The sequence below is a fragment of the Triticum aestivum genome, chromosome 1B (genome assembly GCF_018294505.1).
Source record: "Triticum aestivum cultivar Chinese Spring chromosome 1B, IWGSC CS RefSeq v2.1, whole genome shotgun sequence".
In the NCBI taxonomy this organism is placed as follows: Eukaryota; Viridiplantae; Streptophyta; class Magnoliopsida; order Poales; family Poaceae; genus Triticum; species Triticum aestivum.
This window is the reverse complement of record NC_057795.1, coordinates 696816425-696835076: the sequence shown is the minus strand read 5'-3', so window position 1 is coordinate 696835076 and position 18652 is coordinate 696816425.

The following is an 18652-nucleotide window of genomic DNA, read 5'->3' as shown; positions in this document are numbered from 1 at the left end:
AATAAGGAAAACACCCGGTCGGATAAACAACCCCACGGCCAACATAGAGTGGCAATGGGCGCCACACTCAAGCCGGCACGCGATCCGCACAAGGACTCGCATCAAAAAGACGGCCCAGCCAGATCTATCTACGGGCCAAGAAAGCAAGCTCTAGTAAGCAATGCAACATAATAAGTATCCGAACATCACGGCACACCCAAATACAGGGGTGCCGCACACCCCCTATGTTTCACTGATGAGGTGTTGGACCATGAATTTCCAGCGTGATTCAAACCCGTAAACATAGAGGCATACAACGGAACAACAGACCCTGGAGTCTGGATTGAGGACTATATCCTCCACATACACATGGCCAGAGGAGATGACCTCCACGCCATAAAATATTTACCCCTCAAGCTCAAAGGGCCAGCCCGGCATTGGCTTAAAAGCCTTCCCGAAAACACCATAGGAAGTTGGGAAGAGCTCGAGGATGCTTTTCGGGCAAATTTTCAAGGGACTTATGTCCGACCTCCGGATGCAGACGATCTAAGTCATATAACTCAACAACCCGGAGAGTCAGCCCGGAAACTCTGGAACAGATTTCTTACTAAAAAGAACCAGATAGTTGACTGTCCGGACACCGAAGCCTTAGCAGCTTTCAAACATAGCGTTCGAGACGAATGGCTCGCCAGACACCTCGGCCAAGAAAAGCCAAGAACAATGGCCACATTAACAAGCCTCATGACCCGCTTTTGCGCAGGAGAAGATAGCTGGTTGGCAAGGAGCAGCACCAGCGATCCAAGTACATCTGAATCTAGGGATGGAAACGGGAAACCGTGACGTAGCAAGGACCAGCGCCGGACCAAGGGAAGCAGCCTGAAGAGCACGACAGTCAATGCCGGATTCAAAAGCTCTCGGCAGAATTAGAAAAAGCCGCCCCCCCCCAAGGATAACAGGGACGAGCTATCTAACTTCAACAAAATCTTGGACAAAATATGCCAAATCCATAGTACTCCCAGAAGGCCTACAAACCATACCCACAGAGATTGTTGGGTCTTCAAGCAATCCGGCAAACTCAATGTTGAACACAAGGGGCTCGACATACCAAGCGGGGACGACGATGAACCCCACAAGCAGAGCACCGGAGAACAAAAGAAGTTCCCGCAAGAAGTCAAAACAGTAAATTCACTTCACGTGACAAAAGGGAAAAACAGAGTGGCGCCTATGGAGGTACGCGCCATACGGCCTGTCCCAGAGGAGTCCCGTCACTGGTTGTTACAACCAATCACCTTCGACCATCAAGATTACTCTAGAAGTATCCGAAACGCAGGCTGGACTGCCTTGGTATTAGATCCAATAATTGACGGACTCCACTTTACACAAGTCCTAATGGACGGCGGCAGCGATCTAAACCTGCTATACCAGGACACAATCCGCAAAATGGGGATAAACCCAACAATAATTCGCCATGGCAACACTTCCTTTCAAGGGGTAACTCCAGGCCCAGATACCCATTGTACGGGTTCCCTCTTGTTAGAAGTTATGTTCGGCTTCCCCGACAACTTCTGAAGCGAAAAGCTAACCTTCCACATTGCCCCATTCACAAGTAGCTATCAAGCACTACTGGGACGCGAAGCTTTCGCCCTCTTTAACGCAATACCGCATTATGCATCCCTTACACTTAAAATGCCCGATCCGCGAGGCATCATCTCATTAAAGGGAAATATCGAGTGTTCCTCGAGCGCGGAAGATTGTGCGGCTGCCTTGACAGCAACACACTAAACCAGCTTTACTAGTCAAAGCACCTAAAAGGTCGTTCAAAACCCCGGACATGGCTAGACGAGTCCTACGTAAACATACAAAGGCTTACTAGCCGCATACCCCTGTACAAGGGGCTCCGCGCGTATACAACAAGAGACAATAAAGCTCAACTCTACCCATTTTTGAATTGTACTTTGTTTATTTAATGTAACATAGATTTTTCGCACGATTGTTTTCAACTAAGTTCCTCTCTTTTACAAATGAACACCATGCTACACCCGTCCAGGATACGGCACAACAGAGACACAGGCGCAGACGTGCAGTAGGGACCCATTCCAATGATTCTTTTCAGATTAAGACCCTGCGTAAACCTTTTTTACTATCTCGTGTTGATAACATCCCCCGGTTTTTTGTTATAACCGAGGAGGAGGCTGGCGTCTTGGCATGTGGCCACGTCAGAATTTTGCGCGTACCTGGACACCAGGGGCTTCTTACCAAGGGCTTTTGTTCAGCCCATTTTCATGAAGAACGAATACCTTAGGGAGTGTTCGGTGTCGCGAGTTTGGCCTTATATGCATCAGCTCCGAATCATGTCTTTGGTCAAATGTTGGGTTTGCCCGGCTCCTGTGTTTTGCTGCCTTACGTTCCGCTCTATCGGCTAAGGTGGCACCAGGAGAACTACTGCGATTGTGCCCCGGTTCGGCCAGGCGAGCACCTCAGTAGAGAAAGCCGAAAACTGACTGTCATGATATAGCGTGAGACTAGTCAACCACTCGATGACCCGCCGGAATCTCTAGGATTCCTCCGCATTAACGAAGGGCCGTTTCCCGGTCAGGCACACACACGCCCCGAATTCGGGTGAGCTTGGTGCCCTTAGGGGCTATATAGTAGCCCCACTGTCAAACTCCTATGGCTAAGTGAAAGTGATAAAGCATTATAGTCCGGTTGCCTAGTTCGATGCGCTATCACCTCCTTAATAGGACCAAGACATTGGATCAAGTGTGAAAATGCGCCTTCTGCGAACACCCCCGCATTATATGCGTGGGGGCTGAAGCCGAAGACTGCCATCTTTCAGGTTATATACACATATACATTAACGGCCGCACAGGAGGTATTCTAATTCTTGAAAGCACAAGTATAAAAAGCTTTTATATTCCATCGAAATATTGTTTTTCAATAATACATGTTATTCGAATATAACATCCTTCGAGCACTGCGTCTCTATTAAACGAGCGCCTTGCAGAACTTCCTGAAAATAGTGCTCGACATGTACTCGGCTCTCGTCCGAATCTTGGGATGCAACGGCAGTGGCCGTCATATCCGCCCATTATGTCTTCACACGGGCAAGAGCCATCTGCGCACCCTCTATGCATGCTGACCTCTTCATTGCATTAATATGAGGCACCGCACCGAAGAACTGCTGCACCAAGCTAAAATAACTTTTCGGCTCGGGCCTTTTCGGCCACAGATGACTCACGACATGCTTCATGGCGAGTCCGGATAACCTGTTCAGCTCCGCCCATGCGGCCAAACGATCGGATACAAAAAGTGGGCCCTCTGGATTGTGGAACTGCGACCAAAAAAGTTCTTCCACTTCGTGGTCATTTTGATCCCGGAAGTGTTCGGTCGCGTCCGTGGCACTCGCCGCCAAGTCCAGATAAGTGTTCGCCGCACTCCACTTCCGGTCCAACGAAGCATATTTAGGATCCCCGGACTTCATCCGCAGCATATAGGGCTTTCCAGCCGTGATATCTCTGGCCTGACGTAGCTCCTCCTTCATAGCTCTCATTGCAGAGCGAGTATCCTTGGCCTCGGTAGTGACCTTCTCTAGGTCCTTCTGTGCCACACGATCTTCTTTTTCAAGAAGCTTGCAGCGGTCGGCGGCATTCTTCAACTTTACAGCCATCTCGGCCATTTCCTTCTTGCTTTGACAGTGAGCAGCCTGTTTGGCTTTCAACTCTTCAGCCGCCTTTAAGGCAGCCGCATCGCTTATCCTGGTCTACTCCTTGGCTCGGGCAAGTTCTGCCCGAAGGTTCTCCATGGCAGCGGCACCATCTGCATCCAGCACACATGTTATAAGGTATGGGCATCAGGCTCCTCTTACCAGGTGTCTTTGAAATTACATACCTTGTGCCTCGTCTAGCCGCTTGTTGACAAGCGCGATGTCGGCATCTGCCACGTCAAGTTGCCGCTTTAGCTCGGCAAATTTATCAGTCCGGCTAGGCACCGAACACTTCGCCACCTACATAGGAAAGGCGACATATCATACCTGGGATTATGATCCTCGGCGCGCCGTCATTTTTGACACCACACCGAGTCTCGGGGGCTACTATCTATACGGGGCACATTTTATATATGCGGATCTGTCAAAAGGTACATCATTTCGCGTACCTCAAAGCCTGTCAGCAAACTCCTGGCGGCTTCATACAACCCGCTCTCCGCGGATGAAATTCTTCTAATCACCGTATCCATCAACGCACGGTGTTCTTCTGAGATAGACGCTCGGCCCAGCAGATCCTTCAGCTCCTCCGACCGTGCACCGGACGGTGCCGGACTAGTCCGATGGCCTCTTTCGAAGGCCGGACACGGAGGGCCTTGGGGTGCAATACGGCTGCCTTCCGGCCCTGTCGGATTCGGAGAAACCCTCCGTGACGACACCTCAGGGTCGACCGCCTCGCAAGGCGGTACGGCAGGGGGAGGCGTTCCGCTCTCCATCATCTTCGGACGAAGATCCCCTGAATATGAGCTCTGCTGAGAAGGGCTGAGATCCGAACTACAAGATAAATTTTCGGTTATCTTCCTCAGAAATAGAACATGATGTCTCTCATTTTTAAAAACCCCTCTTTACTTACGGCTCGGTGGAGAGCTGATCCCCACGGGAGCGCAAAGCAGCCGAGGCATCCCTCAGCGCCGGACCCTCTGACGAAGATTTCTTCCCCCACTTTGAGGCCATGGCCTCCGGGTCTTCAGAGGTGGTCCTTTTCTTCCCCTGGTTAGAGGAATTCTCGATTCCTCCTTTCTTGACAGCCTCCTTCAGGGAGGCGGTACCTTCCTCATTCCCCTCTTCACCTTCTTCCAAAGGCGCAACTTCCAGCATCCTAGTTAACACGGGATCTGGCGTAGTCTCAGGGAGGGGGGCCGGACACCTGATAACCTTTGCTTTCGCTATCCACTCCTATTTAAGGGACAACTCTTTAAAGGGCAATTTCATGATGAATATACGGATGGCGTGTCCGGGTTCAGGGCTACTTACTTGGGTATCTGGGCGATTGCAGCTCAAACCTGCATCCTCGGACGAGTCCGGACACATTGCTCGTGATCCGAAGAATAATTTGTACATCTCCACGGGCGTCGCACCCATAAAATCTTGGAGGGCTCGCGGTCCTTCCGGATTAAACTCCCACATGAGGAGGGGGCGACGTTTGTAGGGCAGGATGCGGCGAATCAACATAACCTCGTCACTATGGCCAGAGTGAAATCTCTTTCTAGGAGATCCCGAACACGGCCCTGCAACAAGGGCACGTCCTTGGACGACCCCCAGTTAAGTCCTTTACTGACCCATGACGCTAGCTGTGGTGGGGGACCCGAGCGAAAAGCAGGTGGCGCTACCCATTTGGTGCCCCTGGGAGCTCTGATATAAAACCACTCTCGTTGCCATAAGCCGAACTCCTCCTGAAAAGAGCCCTCGGGCCATGGAGTGTCGGCAATCTTGCTTATAACAGCACCTCCGCACTTTGCGTGCTGCCCCTCGATTATCTTCGACTCTACCTTGAAGGTCTTAAGCCGCAATCCGAAGTGAGGAGTAATATGGAGGAAGGCCTCGCACACGACAATGAACGATGAGATATGGAGGATGGACTCCGGAGCCAAATCGTGAAATTCCAGCCCGTCATAGAACATGAGCCCCCTCACGAAGGGGTCCGACGGGAAGCCTAGCCCCCGGAGGAAGTGGGACGTGAACACCACGCTCTCACCAGGCTCGGGAGTGGGAATAACCTACCCTTGAGCAGGCAGCCTATGAGAGATTTCGCCGGTTAGATACCTGGCATCTCTTAGCTTTAGCACGTCTTCTTCCGTAACGAAGGAAGGCATCCACCAGCCTCGAAGGTCGGAGCCGGACATCATTGGAGGTCCGAAGCGCCTGAATCTGGAGCTTTGGGTGTTGGAACTCAAGGCGAGAGGCGGATTTGATCGGGATTGAAAGAGAGGAGTCGAGCCTTGGTCTCTTTATAAAGAGGTTGAATACCAAGAGCCCTCCCCGTGACTGTTTGGGACTCACTTTCGATTAAGGAGACATACCAATGGCACGGTTGGGTTACCCACGCCCGTATTGATGAGAATCCCGGAATAAGGGGACACGATCTCTTCTTTGACAAGACGTGCCAAGGAAACCGCCTCGCTAAACGCACTGAGGTGGGACAGTAAAACGATTCGAATAAAGGCTTGGCCATGGCATGATGTCACGCTGCAAAATACGTCAGCAGATTAGATTTGTACAAATATTATTCTCTCTACGATGGTATGTGGAACTTATTTTGCAGAGCCGGACACTATCCTTGTGTTCAAACATCTTCTATGAAGTATTCGGAGGAGGAACCCGCCTTGCAATGCCGAAGACAATTTGCGCGCCGGACTCGTCGTCATTGAAGCCTGGTTCAGGGGCTACTAAGGGAGTCCCGGATTAGGGGGTGTCCGGATAACCGGACTATGACCTTTGGCCGGACTCCTGGACTATGAAGATACAAGATTGAAGACTTCGTCCCGTGTCCGGATGGGACTTTCCTTGGCATGGAAGGCAAGCTTGGTGATACGGATATGTAGATATCCTCCCATTGTAACCGACTCTGTGTAACCCTAGCCCTCTCCAGTGTCTATATAAACCGGAGGGGTTTTAGTCCGTAGGACAAACAACAATCATACCATAGGCTAGCTTCTAGGGTTTAGCCTCTCTGATCTCGTGGTAGATCTACTCTTGTACTACCCATATCATCAATATTAATCAAGCAGGAGTAGGGTTTTACCTCCATCGAGAGGGCCCAAACCTGGGTAAAAACATCGTGTCCCTCGTCTCTTGTTACCATCCGCCTAGACGCACAGTTTGGGACCCCCTACCCAAGATCCGCCGGTTTCGACACCGACAGTGCCCCTCAAAGACTATTGAAGACGGTGTTTTTCTACGGTTCTTTTCAGTGGTTTGAGTCGTAGGATAGCTGTACTATTAAGAGGGGGTCTGCGTTGGAAAGGTTCGGGTGGAATCATCATGTACACGTTTTCTTCCTTTTCACCGCCTTTCCCTCCGCGCTTTGGAGCATCCTCCGTCGTCTTCATATTTTGCAAAAAGAAGGATTCCTAGTGTTGTTGTTCTGAGGCATGCGGTAGTACTCCTCTTAGGAGCGGTAGTACCGCAGGCCACCGTGGTAGTACCGCACGCCGTTGCGGTAGTACCGTAGGTGCCTACGGTAGTACCGCTCTTAAGGAGCGGTAGTACCGTGGCCTCGGACCAGACCCAGCCGCTCGTGCTGCTGTAGGGGTGGATGTAATTTTTTTACATTCGCGCCTTACACGGTAGTACCGCCCCATGCGCGCGGTAGTACTGTGGGTCCTGATCTAGCATAGCAACACAAGCGGAAGTAGGGGCGGATGTAATTTTTTTACATCCGCTCCCTGCGCGGTAGTACCGCACGCCAGGTGCGGTAGTACCGTGTCGGATTTTTGCACCATCTAATTTTCAGCGGAAGTAGGCATGGATGTATTTTTATTCATCCGTGCCCTTCCCGGGCTAGTCCATTCCAGCCTTGCGGTAGTACCGCAAGGGGGAGCGGTAGTACCGCGCCAGTGGCAGTACCGCTCTCAGCCTTTGCAGCTCTGGCCTGGACTAGCGCCTGCCGTAGCAGCGGTAGTACCAATGTCCGCCGTGGTAGTACCGTAAGCCCTTGCGGTAGTACCGCTGGTCTGGGGCGGTAGTACCGCAAGTCACGGGCTGGTTAAGTGGATAACGGTTGGATTTATCTCTCCACTATATAAGGGGTGTCTTCTTCCTCTAGTTGACTACCTCTTCCAACCCTAAGCTCCATTGTTGCTCCAAGCTCCATTTTCGCCCGATCTCTCTCCCTAGCCAATCAAACTTGTTGATTTGCTCGGGATTGGGTGAGAAGGCCCCGATCTACACTTCCACCAAGAGAAATTTGATTCCCCCCACTAATCCCTAGCAGATCTTGTTACTCTTGGGTGTTTGAGCACCCTAGACGGTTGAGGTCACCGCGGAGCCATAGTCCATTATGGTGAAGCTTCGTGGTGTCGTTGGGAGCCTCCAATTAAGTTGTGGAGATTGCCCCAACCTTGTTTGTAAAGGTTCGGTCGCAGCCTTCAAGGGCACCAATAGTGGAATCACGGCATCTCGCATTGTGTGAGGGCGTGAGGAGAATACGGTGGCCCTGGTGGCTTCTTGGGGAGCATTCTGCCTCCACACCGCTCTAACGGAGACGTACTTTCCCTCAAAAGGAAGGAACTTCGGTAACACATCCTCGTCTTCACCGGCTCCACTCTTGGTTATCTCGTGCCTTTACTTGTGCAAGCTTATTTGTGTTGTATCTCTTGCTTGCTTATGTGCTAGTTGTTGTTGCATCATATAGGTTGCTCACCTAGTTGCATATCTAGACAACCTACTTTGATGCAAAGTTTAATTTGGTAAAGAAAAGTCTAAAAAGTGTTAGTTGCCTATTCACCCCCCCCCCCTCTAGTCAACTATATCGATCCTTTCAATTGGTATCAGAGCCTCGTCTCTTTATTAAGGACTTTGCCATCCGAAGAGTATGGTTGACACCGTAGACGGTGTGGAGGAGCACTCTGGTGTGAATCCGGGCTCGTCTACGGCCAATGGGGGAATCATGGTCTCTCGTGAGGAATTCAATGTGGCTTTGAACACATTGAAAACCTCCATGACGACCAAGGTTGAAAACATGTTTACTAAATTCTTAGAAGGACTTAAACTATCTACCTCGTCGATGAAAGTGGGTGATCCCACTAACAAGGTGACGGATGCTAACTCCTACAAAGGGGAAGCTAATAGTGAAAAGGGTCCTTCTACTAGTGGTAGAAATGGCACCGGCATGTTTGCCCATGTGGAACCTCCAACTTCTGGAGGACCGATTCCCTCTACTCATTTAAATCATGCCGGTCTCTCCTCCTAAGATTGTGAAAAATGAGAATTTTGATTCTTGGGTGTATCGCTTCAAGTGTCATTTAAATCATGTGAATACTAATCTTTGGAGAATCATTGAAGAAGGTTTCTATCCACATGACCGAAGCAACTTCACCCCTAGAGAAGCCGTGGATAATCAATTCAATGAGAATGCTCTCTTCATCATCCAAGATGCTATTCTCCCCGAAGATCTCCCTCATCTTCGACCCTACGTCATGTCCAAAGATGCATGGCATTGCGTTATGTCTCTCTATCGGGGAAGCGCAAGCATTCAACGTTCCAACTATGAAGTGGTGCAAGATGAAGCCTTTGAGTTTGCAATGAAAGAAGATGAAGAACCTCGTGAGCTCTTTCGGAGAGTAACCAAACTCGCGGTCTCACTCCGAGATCATGGGAGAAAGGACACGGATGACAATTGGATCAAGCGCAAGTTCCTCAAGGCCATGATGCCCTACAACAAGGCCATGTCCTCCGTCATCCGCCAAAGACCGGACTTCCACTCCGTGACCTCAAGTGAAGTGTTGGATGAGTTTGTTGCAATGAGCATCTTGGACAAGACCGCCGACAACGCGGTGCTCCGTTCTCAAAGAACAAAGAAGTCCAATCTTGCCTTGAAGGCCAAGGTCATTGTGGAAGAAGAGGAAGAAGAGGAAGATGAGGAGGGCAATCCTGAGGATACAAAATATGATTATCATGAGCACATGGCTCTTGCTTCAAGGCAATTTTGGAGCAAGAAGAACACAAGGCCCAATTTCAACAAGAACAATTCAAGTGGGTTCAAGGGCAAGCAACGAGTGAGAACTTGTTACAATTGTGGCAATGTGAGTCACTTTGTTGTGGATTGTCCTTACGAGAAGCGGGAAGACAATGGTGGCAAGCTCATTCGAAAAGACAAAGCCAAGTCCTTCCCCAACAAGAACAACTTCACCAAAAAGACTCCTACTCGAGGGTTAGTGGTCCAAGAAGAATACCATGAGGATGACGATGATGATGAAGATGGAGAAGCAATGGCCATGGCCTCCGTTGCCATTGCCACAACTCCCCGGGTGTCTCTCTTCGATTCACCCAACGAGAACATCACCGCCAAGTGCCTCATGGCTAAAGCCACTAACAAGGTAACCCCCAACATCAAAACCACCATCATTACTAATCCCTCCTTGACGGATTGCATTGATGAAAATGAGGGGTCTAATGAAGAGATGAATGAATTTGAGTCTTTTATGAGTAAACTCAAGGGCAAATCCAAGAAGCACTTTGTTGCTCTCTTGGAACAACTTGGTGAAGCCAATGACATGATCGAGGCTCATGAAGAAACCATCTCTAAGATGGAAGGTCATAGTCGTGACTATGCCGATGAGATATCGGATCTCTCTAACGCTCTTGAGGAAGAGTGTGGTCATCGTTTGGCTCTTGAGGAGTCACACAACGTTGACCATGCTAAATTAAAGAAAGATCTTGATCATGCTCTTGTTGTCTCTCGTGTGTTAAACTCCGAGAAGGCTAAACTTCGGGTTGACCTTACTAGACTCAAAGAGGAGTTTGATTTACTTGACAAGGCTCACAAGGCTTTGAAGGGTTCTCATGCTAGCCTCATGGAGTCTCATGTTCAACTCCAAGTGAAGCTAACCAAGGAGAAAGCCACCTTTCCTCATATGGTCTTAATTGATAACGCAAATGCTACTAACCCATGTTGTGAGCATGTGCATCTTGTGGAGGAAAATGCTCAGTTGAAAGAGCAACTGAAGAAAGGCCTTGTGACATGCATTCAAGGTGAGAAAAACCTCAATGACCTTTTGAGCAATCAAAAGGAAGTTGTGGCCAAGGAGGGAGTTGGGTTCGCACCCAAGCCCAAGAACAAGAAGAAGAATGAGAAGACCAAACGACCTCCTCCTCTCAAGCAAACGTTTGTGAAGGATGGAGAGGGTGCTCCTAAGGAGAAGAAGAACAATTTGAAGGGTGGTGATGTCAAGAAGGGCAATGCCACCCCTTCCAACAAAGCTGACGACTTTAACCCTTCTTATGTGTTATGCCGTGCTAGTGATGGGCATGTTTATGCTAAATTTGTTGGTTCTCCTTATGAGTACATTGAATGGTCTATTTGGGTTCCCAAGACCCTTGTTACTAACATCAAAGGACCCATTACTCAATGGGTACCTAAAACCAAGCATTGATTTCGTGTAGGTGTTTGCTTCTGGTGGAGGATCATGGTTGCTCGATAGTGGAGCAACAAATCATATGACCGGAAGCAAGGAGTTGGTGGTGGATGTGCAAAGGATTCCATCTATGCCCACCAACGTCGAGTGGGGTGATGCCTCGTCCTCTAAGGTATTGGGGCTTGGCAAGGTTGTCATTTCTCATGTTCTCACGATCGAGAAAGTCATGCTTGTTGAGTCCCTTGCTTACAATCTTCTTTCCGTTTGTCAACTTGCACTCATGGGATTTGCTACTTTCTTTGATGTTGATACCGTGGCCCTCTTGTGGAGCAAGACTCTTAAAGTAGCCTTCGTTGGGCATGTCGAGAACGGTCTTTATGTGATTAACTTTCCGGAGCGACCCACTAAGATCGCGACATGCCTAATGGCTAAAGTTGATGTGGGATGGCTTTGGCATCGCCGTTTAGCCCACGTCAATATGAGATCTTTGCAAAACCTTCTCAAGGGGGACCATGTCCATGGACTAACAAATGTTAGTTTTGCCAAAGATCGTGCTTGCAGTGCTTGTATCGAGGGAAAGCTTCATGAGACGGCTCACCCTCCCACGACTATCATCTACTCGAAGAGACCCTTGGAGCTCCTTCACATGGATCTCTTTGGTCCTCCATCATTTTATAGTCTTGGGGGTAGGAACTATTGCTTGGTGATTGTGGATGACTATTCAAGATATACTTGGGTATATTTCTTCAAGAGAAAGAGTGAGACTCAACAAACCGTCATCGACTTTGCAAATGAAGCTCAATGGCGACATTATGCAAAGATCTTGATCATAAGGAGTGACAATGGCACCGAGTTCAAGAACTACACCTTGGATGAGTTTCTCAGTGATGAGGGGATCAAGCATCAGTATGCCGCACCTTACACCCCTCAACAAAATGGTGTAGCGGAAAGGAAGAACCGGACGTTGATGGATGCGGCAAGGACCATGATGGCGGAGTTCAAGTCTCGTTATAACTTTTGGGCCGAAGCCATCAACACAGCATGTCATGCATCAAATCGGCTTTACCTCCGCAAAGGCTTGAACAAGACTCCCTATGAAATACTTACCGGTAACAAGCCCAACCTCAAGTACTTCCGGGTGTTCGGGTGTAAGTGTTTCATTCTCAAGAAAGGTGTTCATTTGTCTAAATTTGAGGCTAGAGCTTATGAGGGCATATTTGTTGGTTATGCTACAAACTCTCATGCTTACTGTGTCCTCAACAAGTCCACCGGACTCATTGAGGAGACATGTAACATGGAGTTTGACGAGAATAACGGCTCCCAAGTGGAGCAAAGTGGTACTTGTGATGTAGGTGATGAAATTCCTCCCCAAGCCATAAGAAGAATGGGTGTTGGTCATATCCTACCCATTGAGGAACCCCTTGTGGCCGAAGGAGAAGGATAATGCTCCACTCAAGTGGAGCCATCACCAACCCAAGACCCACACGCTTCTGAAGAACAAAGTGAAGGCCCTCAACCTCATGAAAATGATAAAGGCCAAGATCAACCTCAAGATGATGGTGCACCACCAAATGATGCCCAAGGTCAAGCTCTTCCCTTCGAGCAAGTTCAAGATCAAGGGCAAGCTCAAGATGAAAGTTACCCCTCCTCTCTTCACATCCAAGGAGGATTTAGAGCGTCGTGCCGCGAAGATCGCCTCCAAGCTCACCACCAAAGGTCATCTTATGGAGAATGTGGTTGGAAGCCTAAGAAAGGGGGTAAGCACTCGTAGACAATTAGCAAACTATTGTGAACATCATGTGTTTGTTTCTTGTGTCGAACCCCAAAAGGTTTATGAGGCGCTCGAGGACCCGGATTGGCTTAATGCCATGCATGAAGAACTCAACAATTTCGAGCATAACCAAGTGTGGAAATTAGTGCCAAGGCCAACCGGGAATCATAATGTCATAGGCACCAAGTGGATATTCAAGAACAAGCAAGATGCTCATGGGATAATTATTCGCAACAAGGCTCGCTTGGTGGCACAAGGCTACTCCCAAGTCGAGGGTATCGACTACGGTGAAACCTTTGCTCCCGTTGCTCGCCTTGAATCTATTCGTTTTTTGATTGCTTATGCTTCTCATCATAATTTCACGTTGCAACAAATGGATGTGAAGAGTGCTTTTCTTAATGGTCCCATTAATGAGTTAGTGTATGTCAAACAACCCCCCGGGTTCGAAGATCCCTACTTCCCCGATCATGTGTACCAACTCCACAAGGTGCTCTATGGCCTTAAACAAGCCCCATGTGCGTGGTATGAGCATCTTATGGAGTTGTTACAAGATTGTGGGTTCGAAATCGGGAAAATCAACCCCACTCTTTTTACTAAGAAGGTCAAAGGGGAGTTGTTTGTGTGCCAACTATATGTTGATGATATTATTTTGGTTCCCCTAACAAAGCTTTCAATGAAGAATTTGCCGCACTCATGACCTCAAAGTTCAAGATGTCTATGACGGGAGAGTTGAAGTTCTTCCTCGGGTTCGAAATCAAGAAAAGAAGAGAAGGAACCTTCATCAACCAAGCCAAATACACTCAAGACATGCTAAAGAGATTCAAGCTAAGTGATGTCAAGCCGGCTTCACCCCAATGCCCACCAAGTGCCAACTTGACATTGATCCAATGGTAAAGCGGTGGATCAAAAGGTATTTCGCTCCACGATTGGCTCCTTGATTTACCTTTGTGCATCTAGACCGGATATCATGTTGAGTGTGGCAATTTGTGCATGGTTTCAAGCCGCGCCAAAGGAAATTCACTTGGTGGTGGTCAAGCGAATCTTTCGATATTTGGCTCATACCCCAAACTTTGGCTTATGGTACCCAAGAGGAGCAAACTTCAAACTTGAGGGATATTCGGATTCCGATTGGGCGGGAGACAAAGTGGATAGGAAGTCCACTTCCGGAGGGTGCCAATTTCTTGGTTGCTCTTTGGTTAGTTGGTCTTCCAAGAAGCAAAGTTGTGTGTCTCTCTCGTCCACCGAAGCGGAGTATGTGGCGGCCGGTAGTTGTTGTGCACAACTCTTCTGGATGAGGCAAACTTTAAAGGATTACGATGACATTTGTGACAAAGTGCCTCTTTGGTGTGACAATGAAAGTGCCATAAAGATTTCTCTCAACCCGGTGCAACACTTCAAGACGAAGCATATTGAGATTCGGTATCACTTCATCCGGGATCATATTAGGCGAGGGGAGATCGAGCTCAACTATGTCAACACTCATGATAACCTTGCAGATATTTTCACGAAGCCCTTGGATGAAGCAAGATTTCGCGAGTTAAGGAATGAGCTAAATATCATTGATTCGAGCAATGTGACTTGAACCCTTGCACACCCCACCACTCTCAACTTGTTGTCTAGTTTAGGTGTAGGCATGAACATAGGGGGAGTGTTGTTCTCTCAATGAACTCTCCCTCCCCCCATTATGCATAAATTGATCAACTCTTTCACATTCGCCATTCTTGATGGTACTTGTGCTTCAAGGACGAGTTTTAGTCATGGGCCCAAGGATAATTCTTCGCGGTGCCATACCAATCGACTCAAACATAGGTGGCTCCGGCCACCGCCCTCTCTTTGGAGAGGTCGGTTCTTGTTTTTTGGTCCTTGTTGTCTCTTGTTTTTTTTCTCTTCGTGCCTAGCTTGTGCTTGTCGTGCCTCGTTCGTCAGCTCGTTGGTGTGTTCGTTCGCTTGAAGGTTCCGTGCAAAGCTGTTTCTTCCTTTGGTTGAAACTGTATTTTCTTGGGTTCACGGTACTACCGTGGCATTCCATGGTACTACCGCAAGGACACGGTACTACCGCAACCAGCACGGCAGTAATTTTTTATTGCCGCTGGTGGAGCAGTACTACCGCCCGCGGCGCGGTACTTCCGCCCGGGTGGTACTACCGTGAGGACGCGCGGTACTACCGTGGAGTAGCGAGCGCGGGGGGGTTAAGAGCGGGCAGGGGGAGTTCCAACTCCCCCATACCCATTCACCCTTTCTTCCCCATTCCGCCTCTCTCTCTCTCCTGCCCACGAACGGCGCCGGAGGCCCTCGCCGGATCTTCGTCCCCAGCTGCTCTCCTCGGATTCCGACCGGTGGGATCGTTCTCCTCTTGCCATGGACCAAGGTTTCTCCCCAAATCCCTCTCTTGTTGGTTTGTTCTTGTGCTTCTAGGTTTTTGGGGAGATGCATGCGGTTCTTGAGATTTTAGGCTAAATCTGTGCAAGAGTAGGATGTAGGAGAGTAGTACTGCGTAGAGATAGTACTTGATATGTTGCCCCGTGGTAGATTTCATCGACCATAGTACCGCTTTGCTGCTGCGGTAGTACTCAGATCCAGTGGAAGTTTCGGATCTGAGTCTGTGCGGTACTACCGCACCTCCCGCGCGGTACTTCCGCCAGATCGGTACTACCGCATCTGCAGCGCGGTACTACCATGACTTGGAGCGACACTATTTTTTTAGTACCGCACGTACAAGCAGTGCTACCGTTGTTGTCAAACCTCTCATGTGGCAATTATCAAGTGCTAGTTCTACTTGTTTCACAGCTTTGTTGTGTTCTTTGCATTGATCATTCTCATTTTTTGTGCGTGTTCTTGTGCTTTGTATCTCTGGTGGTGGCTCCGGTGGCTCTGCTCGCCGTTCCAATCCAAGCCGTGACACGGGCTCCAAGCGTCTCTGCAATCAAGATGAAGCTCCAGAGGGCTCCAGTGCCCCCCAATGCAGGACCAAGTCCACCGCCACCAAGGACAAGGAACCCACCATGGGTATGGATGAGATACCACTTGCTGAGTTCATCTCTCGAAGGAGGATCAACCCCTATGTGAAACCTCGTGCCAACTTTCGAGGGAATGATTTGTTCGGGACCAAGCAGTAGAATCTCATTTATCTGGATGTGATCAAGGCCAAGCGGAACATCTATGTGGACGTGCATTGGATCGACATGCATCATCTGAGGAAGCAAAGCACCGGGACTACTTTGGTGAGGCTCTGGATCTTGTGGAGCAATTTGGCATTGAGCACATCATCTCTTTCCACAAAGACTATGATCCTGAGATTGTGGCTCAGTTCTTTGCCTCGGCGTACTTTCATCCTAATGAGGAACGGACTATGACTTGGATGACCAATGGTCAGAAGCTGACTGCTACTTGGAAGGATTTCATGACTTTGCTTGGTGTTCAGGATGAGGGGCTCGCCACACCCCAAGACGCTCGTCCTCATGCCAATCCTGAGTCAGCCAACAAGAACAAGCTTCAGCCCTTCTATGTTGAGAAGTAGCTCTCCAGTGGCAAGTCATTTTGGGTGCTCAACTCCTTCCTTGACATCATGTACCGGATCTTCCGCAACTCTCTCTTTCCTCGCATTGGTGACAAGGACAAGGTGCATGCTTATCTGGTGGGCATGCTACTTCTGTGTGAGGAAGCGCGCAACTCTCAGTCGCCACCACTTGATGTCTCTCATATCATGTGGTGTGAGCTTCGGTTTGCGGTATTCAACCGCAAGGTCCCCATCTATGGACCTTATCTGTTTCATTTGATCTCGGCGACTTGGGAGAAGCAGTTCCCTCAGGAGGAGTTTGAGGCCCCTAGTTGGATTCGACACGAGTCCATCAGGCTCCATGTCAAGACTCAGTGGGCTAACACCACTTCTCGTGCTGAGGCCGCGGCTGCCATGGATGTGGATGCAGATGAGGATGAGGAGGAGGCAGAGGACGAGGTCAGCTCTAAGGGTTTCATCCCTCCCACTTCTCAGCCATCTTGGGTTAAGAGGCTGAAGAACAAGATGAAGGCTCTAATCTGTATGCAAGCTCAAGGGCAATATCGGACTCACGTTGCTTCCAAGGAGAGTCGCCGCCAGAACAAGAAGCTTATGAGGCTGTGTGGAGAGGATGTTTCTGGCGGTTCTGAGGAGCGCATCACTCCAGCGGCTGAGTGGATGGCAAAACAGAGCTTCAAGTGGACCGATTCCGAGGAGGACAACGAGGAGAACGTTCCCACTGCCGAGTCTGACGAGGAGCGTGCGTTTGATTACTCTGCTTGAGCCACCACTTGTGTTTTAGGTGTCCTCTCTGCCTTTTTAGCGTCTCGATGCCAAAGGGGGAGAGAGTGTAGGGATTTGCGAGTCTTGTGTTGTGCTTGTGTTTTCTTTGCTCGCGTTTGTTCCGTTAAACCTTGCTTGCTTTGGTTTAGTTTGCTCGTATGACTTGGTCTATCATATGGTGTAAGACATATGCACCCTATCATACCTTACTTGAGCTTATGTTTTATTTGCTATTTATGTTATGCTCATATTTATCATCTTGTCTAGTGTTAGCCTTATTGTTGCCTATATGCTTTGTTTACAAAATATAGGGGGAGTGTTGATCCTAGTATACGTGTCGTGCAGTCCAAAGCACTTATCTAGATAGCACGCATCTAGGGGGAGCTCGTCTATATTTTGGAGTTGTGGGGTTTGCATATGTTCTATATTGTTTCCCTTTGTGCAAATCCCGTATTGTCATCAATCCACCAAAAAGGGGGAGATTGTAAGGGCATATTTATCCCTAAGGCGTTTTGGTGATTGATGACAATGCTTTTGCAGACTAATCGTGTGCCTTGAGTATCTCAGACAATTCGTCACTAGGCACAAGACGGTTTGGTGCCCTCGAAGACTATTGAAGACGGCATTTTTCCACGATTCTTTTCGGTGGTTTGAGTCATAGGATAGCCGTACTATTAAGAGTGGGTCCACGTTGGAAAGGTTCGGGTGGAATCATCATGTACACGTTTTCTTCCTTTTCACCGCCTTTCCCTCTGCGCTTTGGAGCATCCTCTGTTGTCTTCATATTTTGCAAAAAGAAGGATTCCTAGTGCTGTTGTTCTGAGGCATGCGGTAGTACTGCTCTTAGGAGCGGTAGTACCGCAAGCCATCGCGGTAGTACCGCACGCCGTTGCGGTAGTACCGCTCTTAAGGAGCGGTAGTACCGTGGCCTTGGACCAGACCCAACTGCTCGTGCGGTTGTAGGGGCGGATGTATTTTTTTACATCCGCGCCTTACGCGGTAGTACCGCCCCATGCACGCGGTAGTACCGTGGGTCCTGATCTAGCACAACAACACGAGTGGAAGTAGGGGCGGATGTAATTTTTTACATCCGCTCCCTGCGCGGTAGTACCGCACGCCAGGTGCGGTAGTACCGTGTCGGATTTTTGCACCATCTGATTTTCAGCGGAAGTAGGCACAGATGTATTTTTATTCATCCGCGCCCTTCCCAGGCTAGTCCATTCCAGCCTTGCGGTAGTACCACAAGGGGGAGAGATAGTACCGCGTCAGTGACAGTACCGCTCTCAGCCTTTGCGGCTCTGGCCTGGACTAGCGCCTGCCGTAGCAGCGGTAGTACCTTGAGCCTTTGCGGTAGTACCGCAAGTCACGGGCTGGTTAAGTGGATAACGGTTGGATTTGTCTCTCCACTATATAAGGGGTGTCTTCTTCCTCTAGTTGACTACCTCTTCCAACCCTAAGCTTCATTGTTGCTCCAAGCTCCATTTTCGCCCGATCTCTCTCCATAGCCA